Source organism: Dama dama, chromosome 12 (assembly GCF_033118175.1).
Source record: "Dama dama isolate Ldn47 chromosome 12, ASM3311817v1, whole genome shotgun sequence".
Classification (NCBI taxonomy): domain Eukaryota; kingdom Metazoa; phylum Chordata; class Mammalia; order Artiodactyla; family Cervidae; genus Dama; species Dama dama.
The window spans coordinates 91,725,705-91,748,398 of NC_083692.1; the positions used below are offsets into that span (position 1 = coordinate 91,725,705).

Sequence of the window (22,694 nt, forward strand, 5' to 3'; positions counted from 1 at the left end):
TACAGCAAAGTCCCGTTAGCTGTCTATTTCACATATAGTAATGTAAGCTTCCATGTTACTCTTTCCATACATCTCATCCTCTCCTCCCCTCTCCCCATGTCCATAAGTATATTCTCTGTGTCTGTTTCTCCATTGCGGCCCTGTAAATAAATTCTTCAGTGCCATTTTTCTAGATTCCATATATATGCATTAGAATATGCTATTTATCTTTCTCTTTCTGACTCACTTCACTCTGTATAATAGGTTCTAGGTTCATCCACCTCATTAGAACTGACTCAAATGTGTCCTTTTTATGGCTGAGTAATATTCCATTGTGTATATATATCACAATTTCTTCACCCATTCATTTGTCAGTGGACATCTAGGTTGCTTCCATGTTCTAGCTATTGTAAATAGTGCTGTAATGAACAATGGGATACATGTGTCTCTTTCAATTTTGGTTTCCTCAGGGTATATGCCTAGGAGTGGGATTGCTGGGTCATATGGTGGTTTTATTCCCACTTTCTTAAGGAATCTCCATACCCTCTTCGATAGTGGCTGTATCTATTTACATTCCCACCAGCAATGCAAGAGTGTTCCCTTTTCTCCACATCCTCTCCAGCATTTATTGTTTGTAGGCTTTTTGACGAGTGCCATTCTGACAGGTGTGAGGTAATATCTCATGAAACTACAGTATAAATTCTTTACTGCTTTAAGTAACAAATGAAGTATTAAGTATAATGAATTAGTAGGTAAGAATGAAGGCTAGTTTAGAGCTAGTATTTTATATATCCGAGGTAATAGTTGCTGAGGATATAGCAATGATGAGAAATGGTGGAGAAGCACAGATCTCTAATAACACTGACATTAACCTGATAGTTAGTATCCCGATAATTTCTTCAAATTTGTCAATGCTAGCTAGATCTCTGCCCAGCTCTGGAACCAGTATTTCCATCAGCCACAATATGCATGATTAGCCACCTCAAGCCGAGTATAGCCCTTGTCATTATTAACAACATGCTCTGATAATGGCTCCACATTCTTTTCCAACTTTTCACATCTGCACATACGAATAAAAAGAAAAATAAAACAATCCACTCAACACTTTCATTTACAGCAACACAGCAGATCACACATTTGTAGAGACACCTCTGATTTGCACTACCTAAAAATACTGTTCAAAATTGAGAAAGGAGTGCGTCAGGACTGCATACGGCCACCCTGCTTACTTAACTTATATGCAGAGTACATCATGAGAAATGCCAGGCTAAATGAATCACAAGCTGAAATCAAGATTCCCAGAAGAAATATCAATAACTTCAGATATGCAGATAACAACACCCTTATGACAGAAAGCAAAGAGGAACTAAAAAGCCTCTTGATGAAGGTGAAAGAGGAGAGTGAAAAAGCTGGCTTAAAACTCAAAATTCCAGCTATACTACAAAGCAACAGTCATCAAGACAGTATGGTACTGGCACAAAGACAAAAACATAGATCAATGGAACAAAATAGAAAGCTCAGAGATAAATTCACGCACCTATAGACACCTTATCCTTGACAAAGGAGGCAAGGATATACAATGGAAAAAAGACAACCTCTTTAACAAGTGGTGCTGGGAAAACTGGCCAACCACTTGTAAAAGAATGAAACTAGAACACTTTCTAACACCATACACAAAAATAAACTCAAAATGGATTAAAGATCTAAATGTAAGACCAGAAACTATAAAACTCCTAGAGGAGAACATAGGCAAAACACTCTCTGACGTAAATCACAGCAGGATCCTCTATGACCTACCTCCCAGAGTAATGGAAATAAAAGCAAAAATAAATGGGACCTAATTAAACTTAAAAGCTTTTGCACAACAAAGGAAACTATAATCAAGGTGAAAAGACAGCCTTCAGAATGGGAGAAAATAACAGCAAATGAAGCACTGACCAAGATTTAATCTCAAAAACATACAAGCAACTCCTGCAGCTCAATTCCAGAAAAATAAGTGGCCCAATCAAAAAATGGGCCAAAGAACTAGACATTTCTCCAAAGAAGACATACAGATGGCTAACAAACACATGAAAAGATGCTCAACATCACTCATTATCAGAGAAATGCAAATCAAAACCACAACAAGGTACCGTTACACGCCAGTCAGGATGGCTGCTATCCAAAAGTCTACAAGCAATAAATGCTGGAGAGGGTGTGGAGAAAAGGGAACCCTCTTACACTGTTGGTGGGAATGCAAACTAGTACAGTCACTATGGAGAACAGTGTGGAGATTCCTTAAAAAATTGGAAATAGAACTGCCATATGACCCAGCAATCCCACTCCTGGGCATACACACCAAGGATACCAGAATTCAAAGAGACACGTGTACCCCAATGTCATCGCAGCACTGTTTACAAAATAGCCAGGACATGGAAGCAACCAGATGTCCATCAGCAGATGAATGGATAAGAAAGCTGTGGTAGGTATGCACAATGGAATATTACTCAGCTATTAAAAAGAATGCATTTGAATCAGTTCTAATGAGGTGAATGAAACTGAAGCCTATTATACAGAGCGAATTAAGTCAGAAAGAAAAATACCAATACAGTATATTGACGCATATATATGGAATTTAGAAAGATGGTAACGATGACCCTATATGCGAGACAGCAAAAGAGACACAGATGTAAAGAACAGACTTTCGGACTCTGTGGGAGAAGGCGAGGGTGGGATGATTTGAGAGAATAGCATTGAAACATGTATATTATCATACGTGAAATAGATCGCCAGTCCAGGTTCAATGCATGAGGCAGGGTGCTCAGGGCTGGTGCACTAGGTTGACCTTGAGGGGTGGGGTGGGGAGGGAGGTAGGAGGGCGGGTCAGGATGGGGAACACATATACACCCACGGCTGATTCATGTGAATGTATGGCAAAAACAACCACAATATTGTAAAGTAATTAGCCTCCAACTAAAATAAATTTTTTTAAAAAAACCTCAACATTCCAAAAACTAAGTTGGCATCCAGTCCCATCACTTCAAGGCAAACAGATGGGGAAGAAAATGGAAACAGGGCTCTAAAATCACTGAGGATGGTGATTACAGCCATGAAATTAAAAGACGCTTGCTCCTTGGAAGAAAAGCTATGACAAACCTAGACAGCATATTAAAAAGCAGATTGATCATTTTGCCAACAAACGTCTATATAGTCAAAACTACAGTTTTTCCAGTAGTGATGTACAGATGGGAAAGCTGGACCATAAAGAAAACTGAGCACCAAAGTATTGATGCTTTTGAATTGTGGTGCTGGAGAGTATGTGGGAGTTTCTTGGGCTGCAAGGAGATCAAACCAGTCAATCCTAAAGCAAATCAACCCTGAATATTCAACTGATGAAGGACTGATACTAAAGCTGAAGCTCCAAAAATTTGGCCACCTGATGTGAAGAACCGACTAATTGGAAAAGACCCTGAAGCTGGGAAAGACTGAGACCAGGAGAAGGGGGTGACAGAGAATGAGATGGTTGGATGGTATCATCAACTCAATGGACATGAATCTGAGCAAACTTCAGGAGATAGTGAAGGACAGGGAAGACTGGCGTGCTGCAGTCCATGGGGTTGCAAAGAGTTGGACACGACTGAGTGACTGAACAGGAACAACAAAAATTCTGAATCAAATTTCATTTAAATAATATTGTAAATACATGACTAAGCTAACAGGAAATCCTGAGAGGCCAGAAAGTAAGTAAAACTGTGAATCCAAACAAAGAAGAGCCTTGATGTCATCTCATCAACAAAATCACCAGAATTCAATAAACTAGAGGCAAAGCTTGGGAGTCCATACAAGGTAAAAATCAATCTGAGATCACTGCATAAAGCCAGGACTTCTAAAAAACCAACATTCTCAGTGCATAAGCAAAAGAGCAGCTTCACAAAAAGAAACAGTATGAATACTTGCCTCTCTTGCCCTTGACTCCGGACAGGAAAGGAAAAAATAAAAATTTTCCTCAAGAACTAGTAATCCTAAACCTACCACACTGAAGACTTGCGGCCAGGTTTCACACTACAGACAAAATATTCCAAGTTGAAATTTTCATTTCAAGATAACCCAGGTTGCAAGTATCTGGCGAAAGTGGAGGAACATACTGTAGAACTAAGCTTCAAAGAATTTTCACAGCTCAACCTCCAAGTAACTTTGACTCCTGATTTAAATACAGAAGGAAGCAAGTCATCATAAGCAAAGATCCACAGACCCACAAACTAAAAAGACCAGAAATACTGGAATAACACAAATGGAACTTACAGAAATGAAAACTATAATAATTAGAATTATAAATGTGATAGACAAAAATGAAACAGCAGAGTAGACAAAGCTAAAGTGATAATTAGGGAAATGGAACTGGGTCTAAAGAAACTGCACAGAATGTAGCCGAAAGATGGGAAAAAAGGAAAATGTGAGACATTAGGAGAAATAAGAAGAGAGTGGGAAGGTGTGATAGAGAGGTCCACTGGAAGCAAACAGAGAGAATGAGGGAGAATTAGTGTTCAAAGGAAACGTGAGGACACTAATACCTGGACTCCAGACTCCAAACCCTACACCAGATTTCTTAAAAGTTAGGAGCCAGACACACTAGAGCCCAAGAGCAAATCCCAAGAGACCTTAAAACCACAAAAAGAAAGGGGGTGTGACCAAGATGAGAGGAGGAAGATCTTCGGCTCACCTCCTACTATGAGCATCACCAAAATGACAACTATTTACAAACCAGCTCTTTAAGAAATGCCCTGAAGGCTAGCAGAGAAGATCTTCTACAGCTGGAGATACAAAGATGGAATCACAAGAAAACATGGAGAAGGGGCAGAGTTGTGGTATAGTCAAGACCCACAGCCCTGTGTAGGCAACCCACAGACAGGACAAGCACAACTGCAGAGCCTCTTCCCAAGGAGTGAGGTGACCAAGCCCCACCTCTGGTGCCACACCTCGGGGGTCCTGCACTGGGAGGACAAGCCCCAAGAACGTTCGGGGCCAGCAGGGCTGACTTCAGGAGAGGCAGAGGCCTGCAGCAGAGACTCCTCTCTCCCAGGACTCGCACAAAATGTCACCTGCTCCAAGACCCAGGGCAGAAGCAGTAATCTGAAGGCGGACAGTTAATTCTTAGGCTGGTTGATAAGAAGTCCGGGGCCCCTGAGAAGGAGAAATGGCTCTGGGGCTCTTGAGGAGGAGAAAAAGACAAACTTTTTTTTCTAAAATGCTTTGTTACTTTTCTTTAAGCCCAGAGCTAATGATTACAACAAAACAACTCATCTTGCAAGGGTATGTTTTCCCTTAAGCTCTGTACCAATGACTGTGTAACAACAATGTATCTTGCTCAAAGACATGTTTCTCCTTCTTAACAAGAACCTTCTGACCAATCTTAAGACAGTATGTTGTGGGAGTGGGTCTGGTAAGACCTTTCTATTGCTAGTTCTAATCTTGTTAATTTAAGATGCATGTTGTGGGAGTGGCTCTGGTAAAAGTATACAAGGCCGTGATAAAGACTGGAGTGGGGGCATTCTCTGTCCCCATTCTGATGTCTAAGTCAGAAGTTTCTCTGTCCTTTCTCACTATAATAAAACTTCTACCACACAAGAGCTCTGAGGATTCAAGCCTGGTCCCTGGTCCCGAAGCTAAATCTTCTTCAGAGATCACGAATCCAACATCGTGCACCATAAGCTATCAAAAGGAGAGGCAACTGGGACTCACTCTGGGGATACAGATGCTGGTGGCAGCCATTTGGGGGAGCCCACTGCATCATCCTATCACGAGGACACTGGTGCCGACAGGCACCATTTGAGAATCCTCTCTCCGGCTGATCAGTGTCAGCACCTGGACCTGCCCACCAGCAGGCCAGCTGCCCTAGGGCCCCCTCAGGCCCAGCTGCCATGGGACACAGACAAGTTCACCATGAGGCCCAGAAACATCAACAGATGAATGGATAAAGAAGACGTGGTACATAAAAACCATGGACTATTACTCGGTCATAAAAAGGAATGAATCTTGCCATCTGTGACATGGACAGGCTGTCGTGCTAAGTGAAACAAGTCAGCAGAGAAAGATGAATACTGTGTGAGCTCACCTGCATGTGGGATCTCAGGAACAAAACAAATGAACACACAGAATAAAATCGAAACACTCATAAACACAGAGAACAGGAGAGGAGGGGGGAAGACAGAAACAGGTCAGGGAGACTAACAGGCATGACCTTCCAGGTACAAAGAATAGGGGCCAGGGTATAAAACGTAGAGGGTGGGGCAGTCAGTCAAGAACTATGCAATAACTTCGTGTGGTGACAGATGGTAACTAGACCTACTGTGGTGAACATTTAACACTGAACCATTACACTGTATAACAGGAACTAAAGTAGTGTAGGTCCATTATATTTCAAAAACAGACAAACTCATAGAAAAAGAGATCAGATTTGTGGTTGCCAGTAATGGGGAGTGGTGAGGAACTAGATAAAAGTAGTTTAAAGGTACAAACTTCCAGTTATAAGTTCAAGGGATGTTATGTACAACATGATAAACATAATTAACACTGCTACAGGCTATAGTTGAAAGTCGTTAGGAGAGTAAATCCCAAGACTTCTCATCATAAGGAAAAAAAATTTTTTTCTATTTCTTTCATTTGGTATCTATATGAGATGAATGCTTACTAAATTTGATGTGTTAATCACTGCATGATATATCTTTTTTTCTTTTTTCTTTTTGGCCGCACCACATGCAGGATCTTAGTTCCCCAACTAGGGACTGAACCCTGCGTTGGAAGTGCAGAGTCCTAACCACTGGGCCACCAGGGAACTCCTATAAGTCAAATTATGCTGTACAGGGTCATATGTCAAAACGAAACAAACAGTCACGCAGTCGTGTCCAAGTCTTTGTGATCCCACGGAATGTAGCCCACCAGGCTCCTCTGTCCATGGGATTCTCCAGGCAAGAACACTGGAGTGGGTTGCCATTTCCTCCTCCAAGGGATCTTCCCACCCTGGGATTGAACTCGGGTCTCTCGCATTGCAGGCAGACTCTTTATCGACTGAGCCACCAGGGAAGCCATATGTCAATTGTATCTCAATAAACCTGGAAGAAGGAGGGGAAAAAAAGCAAGAAAGACACAATACCTGCACAAAGGAATTCCAGTAAGACTGAGCTATTTCTCAACAGCCTAGGGAGAAGGTGCCAAATTGATGAGAGAAAGGAACTGTCAATGTCAACCTCTAAATCCACTAAAATTAGCTTTTGAGAACCAAGGTGAAATAACAAATAGTTATAAATATTAAAAGACCTTCTACTGTTATGTAGGAAGTTTGGCATGAGAATGAGGGATGGCCTAGCAGAAAAGGGGGCAAGCTGATCTCTAAACCCAGACTCTGCCCAGGATAGCACACAGTGGATACAAACTAACCACATGTGGCTTCCTCAAGTGACCTTAGGCAACTAGGAGCCTATTAAGGTTCATAAATATTCTATACATATATACATCTGCTTATAACAGACTGAATTAGAAGACGACATGCACAACAGAGCCTATTGTTATATAACTTGGAACTGTCAATCGGCCTTGAGTGCATGCCCATTTGCATTCCCTTTCTTGATTGGTGGTGCATACAAGTCCTATTTTGCACAGAGCACAACCAAAAGGAGGCAGGAAGTATGAAAAAAGGGAAGCCAAATGCCTCCTTCCATGTCTTGGCAGTGTCTGTTTTTAATAAAAGATCTGTCTGCTTGAGCTAACTGAGCTGTAACTTGTCTGTTGTTTTAAAACCTTTTAGTCTGTCCTTCCAAATTTTTGTTGCAATGAGACAAGAACCAAAGGAGAGAAATAAACCAACCTGACACTACCAACAGACCCTCACTAAACAAACTCCTATTTTTAGGACAACTAGTACCAGAACGAATATTTGAGATGCAGAAAGTAGCCTCTTTCTGCCTCACTGGACACTTCTGAGCACATCATCTTCCTTTCACACTCATCAAAACTGAAGATACAAAAAAAAAAAAAAAAGATACAGAAGGAAAGTCAACCTATCTATAGAAAAAAAAAAAAAAATACTCTAGTGCACCTGGACATGCTAGCCTCTTCTCCTGACTATCCTGAAACTGTGTCACTGCTGCAGCAAGCCTCTAGGAAAACCTGAAGTATTGAGAAAAGTGCAGTAGGTCCAAAGACGGAGAGAAAGAAAAAACTTTAGAGAAGTCAGAATAGGAGAGGGATGTTGGGTGCAGCGCTCTGGCCAGAGCAAGGCCATATACCCTTCTCCCATGGTGGATGAAATTCCACATGTTAAGAATAAACTACATTTCTTACATCTTTGTAAAAGTTATAATTCTCTTATAATTTATATGGTTCTTATTTTGTATTTTAACACAAATTACACAACTACATTTGCCTATTCATGTGGCTTTGGAGAACACAACCAGGACCAGCAAATAAAAATTATAGGAAGACATATTTTCAGTCAATAGAATTAAGAACATTATGATGATCATAGAAATACAATTGTGGAGAGACTTTTCTGTTATACAGTGAGCTCTTTGCATCAGAAATTCCAAAGGTGTTTCATTATTAAATAAATGAGTATATAAGATCCCTTTAAGGCATGGGAGGTCTACAAGCTGTCCTTATCATGCATAAAACAAATAATGCTCATTTTCTTGGTTTCTTTCCAGTGTTTGAAACATTTATTCAAGAAAATTTCTCCTTGCTTTTTCCGGCTCTTTCTCTTCCATCCGTGAGCCAATAACATTTCTAAGTACATTCAGATCTAAAGCAATGTTTCTTTACACGTTCATAGATCTTCTGCATCAGAAAGCCCCAGTGCTTACTGAAAATGCAAACTCTAGGCCCCACTAGAGACATCTTGATTAAAAAACTCAGGGGTTGCAGAGATGGGGTTTGTGTTTTCAAGGTGCTCACATTTAAGGTGAGCTCTCCAGAATGATTCTTATACACCCTGAAATTTGAGAACTCCTCTCTAAGGGAACAAAGTTTACCGGTTCTGTAAACCACTGTCTATTCTTTCACCTAATGGAGAGAATGCCAAAAGAAACCTAAAACTGAGCAGCCTCCACTGACTTTATCAGTCTCTGATTGAGCAGAAAGAACTGACTGAGGCTATGCCCAACACAGATTCCCTTGTTATTAAGGGAGGTGAAAATTAAACATACCAATGTCAGAATCAGAATAAACAGAAATCATTTTATCACAATATATGAACATTTTAAAACAAGGCTTTTAGCCCAGGTGGGATGCATGAGACAAGTGCTCGGGCCTGGTACACTGGGAAGACCCAGAGGAATCGGGTGGAGAGGGAGGTGGGAGGGGGGATCGGGATGGGGAATACATGTAACTCCATGGCTGATTCATGTCAATGTATGACAAAACCCACTGCAATGTTGTGAAGTAATTAGCCTCCAACTAATAAAAATAAATGAAAAAAACAAAAAGAAAGTAATGGTCTATAAAATATATTTAAATACAAAAATAAATAAATAAATAAAACAAGGCTTTTAAAGATTAGAGTAACTGAGGGAGGTGATATTATAATAGGAGAAAAGAAGGGATATACAAGAATGAGATTTTTCAAAGACAGAAAGGCACATAAAGGAAGAGAGGTGTGGCAAGACATACTCATTCATTCATTCATCAAACATTCATTGATCAATTACAATGTGCCACAAACAATTACAGACACTTGGGAGACATTAATGAATGCAACAGGCAAACATCCCTACCATCAGAAATTTACACTCTAGCAATGGAAGATAAACAATACATATAAATATGTATACATACAATTAAATACATTATAGAGTATTTCCAGTTCAGTCGCTCAGTCATGTCCGACTCTTTGGAACCCTATGAACCCCAGCACACCAGGCCTCCCTATCCACCACCAACTCCTGGAGTTTACCCAAACTCATGTCCATTCAGTTGATGATCCCAGCCAACCATCTTATCCTCTGACGTCCCCTTCTCCTCCTGCCCTCAATCTTTCCCAGCATCAGGGTCTTTTACAGTGAGTCAGCTCTTTGCATCAGGTGCCCAAAGCATTGGAGTTTCAGCTTCAACATCACTCCCTCCAATGAACACTCAGGACTGATTTCCTTTAGGACGGACTGGTTGGATCTCCTTGCAGTCCAAGGGACTCTCAAGAGTCTTCTCCAACACCACAGTTCAAAAGCATCATTCTTCGGCGCTCAGCTTTCTTTATAGTCCAACTCTCACATCCATACATGACTACTGGAAAATCCATAGCCTTGACTCGACGGACCTTGGTTGACAAAGTAATGTCTCTGCTTTTTAATATGCTGTCTAGGTTGGTCATAAATTTCCTTCCAAGGAGTAAGCGTCTTTGAATCTCATGGCTGCAATCACCATCTGCCATGATTTTGGAGCCCCAAAAAATAGTCAGCCACTGTTTGCACTGTTTCCCCATCTATTTCCCATGAAGTGATGGGACTGATGCCATGATCTTAGTTTTCTGAATATTGAGATTTAAGCCAACTTTTTCACTCTCCCCTTTCACTTTCATCAAGAGGCTCTTTAGTTCTTTTTCATGTTCTGCCATAAGGGTGGTGTCATCTGCATATCTGAGGTTATTGATATTTCTCCCGGCAATCCTGATTCCAGCTTGTGCTTCATCCAGCTCAGCATTTCTCATGATGAACTCTGCATATAAGTTAAATAAGCAGGGTGACAATATACAGCCTTGACGTACTCCTTTTCCTATTTGGAACCAGTCTGTTGTTCCATGTCTAGTTCTAACTGTTGCTTCCTGACCTGCATACAGGTTTCTCAGGAGGCAGGTCAGGTGGTCTGGTATTCCCATCTCTTTAAGAATTTTCCACAGTTTGTTGTGATCCACACAGTAAAAAGCTCTGGCACAGTCAATAAAGCAGAAATAGATGTTTTTCTGGAACTCTCTTGCTTTTTTGATGATCCAGCGGATGTTGGCAATTTGATCTCTGGTTCCTCTGCCTTTTCTAAAATCAGCTTGAACATCTGGAAGTTCACAGATCACATATTGCTGAAGCCTGGCTTGGAGAATTTTGACCATTAGTTGGCTAGCATGTGAGATGAATGCAATTGTGCAGTAGTTTGAGCATTCGTTGGCATTTCCTTTCTTTGGGATTGGATGAAAACTGACCTTTTCCAGTCCTGTGGCCACTGCTGAGCTTTCCAAATTTGCTGGCATACTGAGTGCAGCACTTTCACAGCATCATCTTTCAGGATCTGAAATAGCTCAACTGGAATTCCATCACCTCCACTAGCTTTGTTCATAGTGATGTTTCCTAAGGCCCACTTGACTTCACATTCCAGGATGTCTGGCTCTAGGTGAGTGATCACACCACCGTGGTTATCTGGGTCATGTATAGAGTATTTTAGGAGGCAGTAAATTTTACGAAACAGCAAAAAATGAATAGGATAAAGAGGTCATGAAAAGTTGAGTAGAGATGATTTTACAAAGGTGGCTGGGGAAGCCAATATTCAAGCAAAGACTTTCCAGAAGTGAAGAAGTCAGCTCTGCAGATATCTGGGGGAAGACCATTTAAGGCAGAATGAACAGCTAATACAAAGTCAGGAGAATGACTAAAGAAGGCCAATGTGCTGGGAAAGAATACATAGGGAAGGAGTGAGGAGATAGGAGTGAGAGATATTACAGACTAGATTAAACACTATATTAAGGATATTTGGTTTTACTTTGAAGAAAATCAAAAGCTAGTGAAGAACTCTAGGCAGGAGTCTGAAATGATCAACTTTTCCCCAAGGGATCACACTGGCTACTGAACTAGAAATAGATTAAAGGTGGAAGGAGGGAGAGTAGTCAAGAAACCACCATTGTAGCAATCCAGGCAAGGGAAGATGGCAGCTCAGGCGAAGTAGTGGCTATGGAAACCAGGCATCAGATCTGTATGTATCTGTAAAAGAGAGCCAACAGGATTCCTGGGCAGAAATGTGATGTGTAAGGAAATGGAAATAATGAAATACCACCAAGGTATTCACCTAAGTAACTAACAGGATAGAAATAAGAAAGATTGAAAATGAGCAGGTTTCCAGTGAGGGGACTCAGTTCAGTACTGGATAAGTTGAATTTGCAATTTCTAAGACAGCCATGGCAGATGTATCTAGTAAGCAGCTGAATACATGACTGTGAGGTTCAGAACAGAGGTCTGTGCTAGAGATGTAAATTTGGGAGTCATCAACACAAAGATGGTATTTAAAGCTATAAGATTTGATGAAATAACCATCTGAATGATCAAAGAGAAGAGAAGCAAAGTCTATCTCCTGGCACACTTTAATACTGGGGGTGAAGGAACAGGGAAAGGACAGAAATTAGCAAAGCAGAGAGAGAATGAAAAACAAGTGCTCTGAAAGCCACAGGAAGAAAGTTTACTAAGAATGAGGCAATGATCAGTTGTCAGAGCTGTTGATAGATGGGCAGTAAGGTTGAAAATTCACCACCGGATTTAGCAACGTGGAAATCACTGGCTACCTTGACAAATGCGTTTCGGTGGAGTGCAGGGAGCAAAAGCCTTACTGAAATATTCTTAGGAGGTAGGCTTGCAGGGTGGAAAAAAAAAAAAGCAGACAACTTTTTAGAGGAGTTCTGCAGCAAATGGGAGCAGAGAAAGTTCTTCAGGAACAGAGATGTGAAAATTAGACTAGAAAGGGAAAGGAGATCAAGGTAAAGTCTTGTTACAAAGTTACAGCAATCAAGACAGTGTGAGACCCGCATAAGGATAGACACAGAAAATTAAATTGAATTTAAAGTCCCCAAATATGCCCTTATACTGACAATCAATTGATTTTCATCAAGAGGGTCAAAATAATCCAATGGGGAAGAAAAGACTTCAACAAATGGTGCCAGAACAAGTGGATAGTGACATGCAAAAGAAAGAAGCTGGAGATCTACCTCATACCATCCATGAAAATTAATTCAAAATGGATCATAAACCTAAATCTAAGCACTAAAACTATACAACTCTTAGAAGAAATCTCAGAGTAAACCTTCATGACCTTCAGTTAGGCAATGGCTTCTTATACATGACAACAAAAACAGAAGCAACAAAATGGAAAATAGACAAATTTGACATCAAAATTTAAAACTTCTGTGTGTCAAAGAACACTATCAAGATAATGAAGAGGGACTTCCCTGGCTGTCCAGTGGTTAACACTCTAATTGCAAAGCAGGGGGTGTGGGTTCCATCCCCCTATAAACAAACCTAGACAGCGCATTAAAAAGCAGAGACATTACTTTGCCAACAAAAGCCCGTATAGTCAAAGCTATGGTTTTTCCAATGGTCATGTATGGATGAGAGAGCTGGACCATAAGAAGGCTGAATGCTGAAGAATTGATGCTTTCAAACTGCAGTACTGAAGAAGATTCTTGAGAGTCCCTTGGGCTGCAAGAAACCAAATCAGTCAATCCTAAAGGAAATTAACCCTGAATATCCACTAGAAAAACTGATGCTGAAGTTGAAGCTCCAATACTTTGGTCACCTGATGTGAAGAGCCAACTCACTGGAAAAGACCCTGATGCTAGGAAATATTGAAGGCAGGAGGAGAAGGGGACAACAGAGGCCAAGATGGTTGGACGGCATCACCAACTCGATGAATGTTAAGTCTGAGCAAACTTTGGGAGATGGTGATGGACAGGAAAGCCTGGCATGCTAAAGTCCATGAGGGTGCAAAGAGCCAGACACAACTGAGCAAATGAACAACAAGAAGCTCCATATGTCCTGCACCTGTGGGCACCAGCTCCCATGCATACCTGGTGCTGCCAGGGTCACAGGAATCCAAGAAGCTGCACCACTTCCATACCAAGTCCTCACTGGGGCAGACTCAAGTCCTCCAGTGCAGCCTCAGGAGCAAATTCTATGGATGACTCACATACAGAGGTAGGGGAAAAACCACAACTGAACTCCAGGGGCAGTGTGGCTAAGAAGAGGATCAAAACCATTTCCATGAGCTGTACAAGCTGATTAAACTCACATGATCAACTTGGCAAACTCTTTGTCTATCTCAGTCTCAGTTCAGTCGCTCAGTCATGTACAACTCTGCGACCCCATGAACTGCAGCACGTCAGGCTTCCCTGTCCATCACCAACTCCCAGGGCTTGCTCAAACTCATGTCCATCAAATCTTTGATGCCATACAACCATATCATCCTCTGTCATTCCTTTCTCCTCCTGCCTTCAATCTTTCCCAGCATCAGGGTCTTTTCCAATGAGTCAGTTCTTCCCATCAGGTGGCCAAAGTATTGGAGTTTCAGCTTCAACATCAGTCCTTCCAGTGAACACCCAGGACTGATCTCCTTTAGGACGGACTGGTTGGATCTCCTTGCAGTCCAAGGGATTCTCAAGAGTCTTCTCCAACACCACAGTTCAAAAGCATCATTTTTGGGCACTCAGCTTTCCTTATGGTCCAACTCTCACATCCATACACGACTACTAGAAAAACCACAGCTTTAACTAGATGGACCTTTGTTGGCAAAGTAATGTCTCTGCTTCCTAATATGCTGTCTAGGTTGGTCATAGCTTTTCTTCCAAGAGGCAAGCGTCTTTGAATTTCATGGCTGCAGTCACCATCTGCTGTGATTTTGGGGCCCAAGAAAATAAAGTCTATCACTGTTTTCATTGTTTCCCCATCTATTTGCCATGAAGAAATGGGACTGGATGCCATGATCTTAGTTTTCTGAATATTGAGATTTAAGCCAGCTTTTTCGCTCTCCTCTTTCACTTTCATCAAGAGGCTTTTTAGTTCCTCTTCACTTTCTGCCATAAGGGTGGTGTCATCTGCATATCTGAGGTTATTGATATTTCTTCTGGCAATCTTGATTCCAGCTTGTGCTTCATCCAGCCTGGCATTTCGCATGATGTACTCTGCATATAAGTTAAATGAGCAGGATGACAATATACAGCCTTGACGTACTCCTTTTCCTATTTGGAACCAGTCCATTGTTTTATGTCTGGTTCTAACTACTTCTTGTCCTGCAAACAGATTTCTCAGGAGGCAGGTAAGCTGGTCTGGTATTCCCACCTGTTGAAGAATTTTCCACAGTTTGTTGTGATCCACACAGTCAAAGGCTTTGGCGTAATCAATAAAGCAGAAGTAAATGTTTTTCTGTAACTCTCTTGCTTTTTCTACCTGTGCCTATGGAATACATAAAAGGACAATCAAAGTTCCCACAAAAGGAAACACCCTAGCTCTGGCGGCTGTGGTCTTTGGAGGCAAGAACACACAGGAGGGGAGCCAGGTTAGAGTCTGAGCGGTCCTCACAGCACTCCAGAGACCAGCCCAGTGGTGGAGGGCATCCTAGAGAGGCAGAGGGGAACTGCCCTTCATGGCAGGGGCAAGGAAACTGACAGCGGAGATCTGAGAAACACATTTATTATTCTTCTTGTATTTTGATTTGTTCTGTTACTGGTTCTGGACTTTTTCTTTTTTTCCCCTGATGCTGTGGTTGTTGATTTTATTATTAACTGTATTTAAGCTATGGAGAACTTTTTTTAACCACATTTTTTATTTCCTTTATATTCTTCTAACTCTATGTTGGCTCCCTGCAGTCCTGTGGGGTTTTTTCTTTTTCCTTTTTTAAATTTTTGTTTTTCTACGATACATAGAAAACCCTAAATATACTATCAGAAAATTACTAGAGATAATCAGTAAATTTAGTAAATGATTTGCATGATAAATATCAACAAAATCAATACACAGAAATCACTTTTATATAGAATATACAGAAATCACATTTCTATACTTTAACAAACAAAAATCATAAAGAGAAATTAAGGAATTATTCCCTTTTGCCATTTCAACAAAAAGAATAAAATACCTAGGAGTAAACCTACCTAAGGAGACAAACGAACTGTATACAGAAAACTATAGGACATTAATGAAAGAAATCAAAGATGACATAAACAGATAGAGAGTTTATTCTGTGTTCCTGGGTTGGAAGGATCAATAGAGTGAAAATTACTAGACTACCAAAAACAATCTACAGACTCAATATAATCCCTATCAAATTACCAATGACATCTGTCACAGAACTAGAACAAAAAATTTCACAATTTATATGGAAAGACAAGAGACTCTGAATAACTGAAGCAATCTTGAGAAAGCAGAATGGAGCTGAAGGAATCAACCTTCCTGACTTCAGAATACACCACAAAGCTACAGTCATCAAGACAGTACAGTACAGGCACAAAAACAGAAATATACACCAATGCAACAACATAGAAAGCCCTGAGATAGACCCACACACCAACGGGCACCTTATCCTTGACAGAGGAGGCAAGAATATACAATGGAGAAAAGACAGTCTCTTCAATAAGTAGTGCTGGTAAAACTGGACAGCTATATGTAAAAGAAAGAAATTAGAACACTTCATAACACCATACAAAAAGATAAACTCAAAAATAAGTGTAAAATCAGAAACTAAAAAACTCTTAGAGGAAAACATAAGCAGAACATTCTATGACATAAATCACAGCAAGATCCTCTATGAACCACCTCCAAGACTAATGGGAAAAAAAACAAAACAAGTGGGACCTAATTAAACCTAAAAGTTTTTACACAGCAAAGGAAAGTATAAACAAGGTGAAAAGACAATCCTGAGAATGGGAGAAAATAATAGCAAATGAAACAACTGACAAAAAATTAATCTCCCAACTATACAAGCAGCTTAGGCAGCTCAATATAAAAAAAAAAAAAAAAAAATTCAATTAATGAGTGGACAGAAGATCTAAGCATACATTTCTTCAAAGAAGACATAAAGATGGCTAATAAACACATGAAAAGATGTTCAAAATTGCCCAGGATTAGAGAAATGCAAATCAAAACTACAATGAGATATCATCTCATACTGCTCAGAATAGCCATTATCAAAAAATCTACAAACAATAAATGCTGGGAGAGGGTGTGGAGAAGAGAGAACTCTCTTGCACTGCTTGTGGGAATGCAAATTGAATGTAAAATGTAAGTAAACGTAAACCACTATGGAGGACAGTATGGAGATTCTTAATAAACTAGAAATAAAACTACCATATAACCCAACAATCCCACTACTGGGCATACACCCTGAGAAAACCGTAACTGAAAAAGCCACATTATCCCAATGTTCACTGCAGCACTATTTACAAGAGCAAGGACATGGAAGCAACCTAAGGGCCCATCAACAGATGAATGGATTAAAGAAGCTGTGGTACATATAGACAACGGAATATTACTGAGCCGTAAAAAAGGAACACATCTGAGTCAGTTCTAATGAGCTGGATGCACCTATCTGCAGGGTAGCAATGGAGACACAGAAAACAGACTTTCAAACACAGAGTTGGGGAAAGAGAGGGTGGGACAAATGGAGAGAGTAGCATGGAAACATATACACTACCATAGGTAAAACAGACAGCCAGTGGCAATCTGGTGTATGACTTGGGAGCTCAAGCCAGTGCTCTGGCAGAGGGGTAAGATGGGTGGGAGGCAGGAGGCAGGTCCCAAAGGGAGGGGACATATGCATACCTATGACTAATTCACGTTGATGTATGGCAGAAATCAAAACAATATTATAAAGCAATTATCCATCAATTAAAAATAAAAAATTTTAAAAATTACAAAATTTACAAAATTTTACAAATTTACAAAATTACAAACAGCATTAGAAAAAATAATAGTGAACCAAGAAGGAAACTTAAGAAAATGAAGAAAAAGAGAGAGAGAGAAATAAGAGGCGATAATTCAGGGATCAGTAGATGACACCCACAACAAGTCCTGGGACCCAATTATAATCTGATGACATGAGATTCAAATGATCACATGGAAAGTTTTTGACAGAAAGGAGGAAGACTGTCTAGAAGTAGCAACTAGAAATCAAGACAACATATACCCAAATTTTATGCCAGTTGTCTGAGAATAGTGAGAGAAAAAGTAGCTAGTTTTTGAGAAGGTTACAGCAGAAGCAGTGTCCTCATAGAAAGACTAGGGCAAAGGATAAAACATTCAGAGAAAAACATAAAGATATAGGGGATTTGGGTGAAGTTGGACTCTGACTTCCAGAGAGCACAAGGAAAGTTTCAAGAATTAAGGAAACATAAGGGTTCAGAATCAGTAATGTGCAAAGCATCATGAGGATTACAATCCAAGAAATAAGAAAGAGTCTTGGGCCTCCTATAGAGAATGACATAAATGGGAATCAAGGACATAGTGAGATTGGTCCTGATAAACAGTAGTCAAGTGGCAGGGAGGGATAAGTGTTGTGGAGGCTCCTTCTAAATGGGCATGAAGAGATATGAAGTAATACAGTCTTAACCCTAATGTGCCATCTTAGCCCCAGTGTGGCATATAAAACCTAAGATGAACCTCAATGATTCTCCCCTCGTGTTCATGTCTTAATATAACACCCTCTCCTTGAGTGTATGCATGACCTGTGATATGCTTCTAGTCAACAGAATATGGTAACAATGACAGGACATCATTCCCTTGATTACACTATATAGTAGAGGTACTCTATCTTAGTACAACAGTGTGAGAAACTCTGCAGACTCTCTGAAATGAGTGGCCGTGATGGGGAAGCCCCTGTGGCAAGAAATCATGCAGCTTCTAGGAACTGTGGACAGCACCAATGACCTGAGGGTGGTCTCCAGCTGACAGCCAGCCAAAAGCCGGGGCCCCTAGTCATATAACCACAAGGGTATTAATTCTGCCAACAACCTGAATGAGCTTGGAAATGATCTTTCCCGTCATGCCTTTGGATGAGAATGCAGCCCAGACAACACCTTGATCACAACCTTGTGAAACCCTGAACAAATGATCCAGTTAAGCTGTGTCCAAACTCCTGACCTATAGAAATGATAAAATAATAAACGTGCTTTTTCAAGCTGCTAAGTCTGTAGTAATTTGTTACACAGCAGTAGAAAATGAATATATCTACTATGAGAGATTCATCTTGACCCATTAAAGGAGGTGAGGATTGTCTAGGGGAGCCAGGCTTAGGACCACACAGTATCTCTTTACTCCATTCAATGACCAGTATTAGGTCTAGGGGAGGTAGTCTCAATGGGGTTGTGAGTTAGAAAGTAGATGACTTTAGCTGGAGCAAACAACACATTACAAGATAAGATTAGAAAGAGAGTCAAGGGGAGAAGTCTGATGAGACTTTCTACTTTCTGCTCAATTTTTCTATAAACCTAAAACTGCTCTAAAAAATAAAGTAATAAAAAAAATTTTTTTTAAAGATACTGTGCTTAGTCGCTCCAGTGGTTTCCAACTCTTTGAGATCCCATGGACTGCAGATCACCAGGCTCCTCTGTCCATGGGAATTCTCCAGGCAAGAATAGTGGAGTGGGTTGCCATGCCCTCCTCTTCTTCACAACCCAGGGATCGAACCCAGATCTCCCACATTGCAGGCAGATTCTTTACCATCTGAGCCACCAGGGAAGCCCAAGAATACTGGAGTTGGTAGCCTATCCCCTTCTCCAGGGAATCTTCCCAACCTAGGAATTGAACCAGGGTCTCCTGCATTATAAGCAGATTCTTTACCAGCTGAGCTACCAGGGAAGCAAAAAATGTACTTGGCATTCATTATTATTAACCCCATGAACTGCAGCCTGCCAGGCTCCTCTGTCCATGTAATCCTCCAGGGAAGAATACGGGAGTGGGTAGCCGTTCCATTCTCCAGGGGATCTTCCCAACCCAGGGATCAAACCTGGGTCTCCCACATGACAGGTAGAGTCTTCACTGACTGAGCTACCAGGGAAGCCCAAAAAAAGATAGTCTGAAGTCACATAATGGAGGCCCCGACATGGCATACTACTATGTAGGCAATACATAATCAATGTACACATTTCTAAGGAGTGAAGACCTAATCTGAACTCGGCCTTAAATAATTCTAGTCACAGCCAAAAAAAAAAAAAAAAAAGATTTGAAGAAGAGAAACTAGAGACAGGTAAGTAGACAGGCCACTGTATTATCTCACATGAGTACCTGAATTAGGGCAGTTTAGTAGCAATGAAAAGGACAGACACATAATCTCTCCCGGAGGTATAAATGACAGGATATGGCTACTGATTAGATGTAGGATAAGAAGCTCTTTGAGACAAAGAAGACTCAGGTGCTTCCAGCCAATGACACTAGAAGGCAATAGTTATCATTAAATGAGACTAGAAACAAAGAAGGTTCCAGAAGGGACAGATTATGAGCTCCAAGAAAGACAAGAAGCAAAGAAGAAAGAAAAAAAATGTTATAGAAATGTATGCCAAAAGAAAATTAGAAGTTATTACAGTACAGAAATTGCTTTTGCAGTATTAAAAATAGGTAAACTACTATGTACTATCCAGTCAGTTCCTGGAGCTAAAATCTTAATCCATTATCAGAAAAAAAGTTGACATTAGAAATTATTTAACACAAATCTTCCTCTCTAGTTCCACTGTTACACATTAGGAAAAAAAAGCACAGATAGCTAAAGGGAAGTTGTGTATACAGCAGGGAGTTCAGCCTGTTGCTCTGTGACAAGCGAGAGCGGTGGTATCTGGTGGGAGGCAGGAGGGAGGTTCGAGGCACAGGAGGGAGGGGACACGTGGATATCTATGGCCGAGTCATGTAGATGTATGGCAGAAACGAACACAACACTGTAAAGCAATTATCATTCAATTAAAAATAAATTTTAAAAATGCCTGAAGAGGTTAGATGACTTCCTAAAGGTAGCAACTAATTAAAGGCAGGGACTAGATTAGAATCCAGGTCTTATGATTCTCAGTCTACTCCATGTCCTGAATTAACTTAGTCAGAGGCAGTTCCTACTTACATAAATCAATTATCTATGTCCTTTATGGTCAGAAATGACCACCTGAGCATGCCAGTACTTGGAATTTTCTTCTCTTGGTTCTTCTGCAGATCTTGCTGCTTTATATGACAGAAATCATAAATACCAACAACTAGCAGAACAGGAAAGAAACCAAACAGCCTATTACTGAAGGAAAACAGTATGACAATAAACGAGGCCGTGAGAAACGTCACTAAGGATTTTATCAACAGTACCACACTTCCTCCATACACACAGACAGAGCTGTCTCCATACCCCTACGCTTCAACACTTGCCAGAAAAAATCCTGTCTGAAGCCATGAATGCCATCACCGGTGGCTGAAGCAAGTTGAGAATCAAGTTGCAACAGGCATTTTAAACTGTTGCCTAATTTAAAAGGAAAACATTCCCCCTAAATATGTAACAATTCTCAAGGATGAGCTAATTCTTCCAGTAACTCATATACTAAGTTTTAGAGGGTAAGCCAGGGAACCTACCCATTATGCTCAACATAATACAAGAAGTAAACTGCATTTTGAGTTCAAACAAAAAAAATTATTTCATAACCAAAGACTACCCTCCACTTCATAGTACATCTCAATTCAGACTACCACATTTACAGTATACTGCCAACCCTCAGACTAAAAACTATATGGTCTTTTATGAGGACTCCTTTCTCTGAATTTATAGTGTAGCATGAATTAATATACAAATTATTAAAATTATTTAAATATTTGTTACTTTCCTTACAGTTTCCATTCAAACAGAAAACTAAATATAAAAGGAAACCTAAAAAGAAGAATAGGACAGACAGTAACTTTCTAAAGTCTCAACAAAGCTATATACTATTCTGCTAAAGGATCTTCCTACTTGACCTCAAGTAGTTCACCACACCCTTATGCAACAATCTAGAAGATTGCTTCACTTTCAAAATATTTTTCTATGACAAATATGGATAACAACAATCCACTAAAATAGTATTTGGAGTTCTAAGATATCACTGAAATCAATTATCCAAGTACACCTGCTCTGTCTTAGAAAATAGTCACAGCTGCAGAAAAGGAAGGGAAACAAATTTCTAAAATCATACATTATGAAACAAAAGAATTCTGAAATTTTAAATTACTTCACCCGTGTTTTCCACAATGTAAAAAGTTCAATGCAAAGTGCATCAATGCTCTTACATCAGTGATTTTCCTGGTTCTGACACTGTCATTTGCTCACCAAATCTAAGAGAAGTTTCATTGTAAGCTAGCTGTTCATTACTGCCTAGCTATTCTTTCAGAAAATCTTTCCTTGACTGTAAAGTCTCAAACATTTAAAACTATAATTTACATTTTTTTCCCTGGATGTATCTTCTTTGTGTAATTTTTTTAAATCCCAATTAGGTGAGAAAATTTCCATGACCAAGACTGTACCTGCTATTTCTTAGGCATCTGTCTCTAAAGACAGCACTAGCAAAATGGAAAAAGCAAAAGCTTTACAAAAAAAAATGATGAGTTATGTAAACCAGTTCTGCCACTTACTAGCTAGATGACTTGTGTTTCAGTTTCTTTTCTTTATCAGTGAAAGGAAACAGAAAATATCCATGTTCAATGTTGTCATAAGAATTCGATAATATAGTTTGTAAAAGCACATGGTACAAAGTAGACAACTTGCTGAAGAACACTACTATTAACATTACCACAAAGAATAATCTAAAACTGCGACTGTAAAAAGGTTAAACATATTTTTTGCTAGTAAAATCTTCCCAAAAATTATATAAAAATCTCTCTCTACTCATCACCAGGAAATTTTAACAGTCATTCAAATCTCTACCCTCCAGAAATCATGTTAGAAGAATTACATATAGTGGAATAAAATACACCAGGCTCTTTTTCTTCCTTTCAACTCCTACCAAGTTACAATCG

General features: G+C 40.0%; 1 protein-coding gene across 2 annotated transcripts in view; it reads right to left on the reverse strand.

The window, feature by feature from the left end:
• Positions 1-22,694, reverse strand: part of SCAMP1 (secretory carrier membrane protein 1) — a 128,109-nt gene that overhangs the window by 76,443 nt on the left and 28,972 nt on the right. The gene's annotated exons all lie outside the window — the stretch shown is intronic.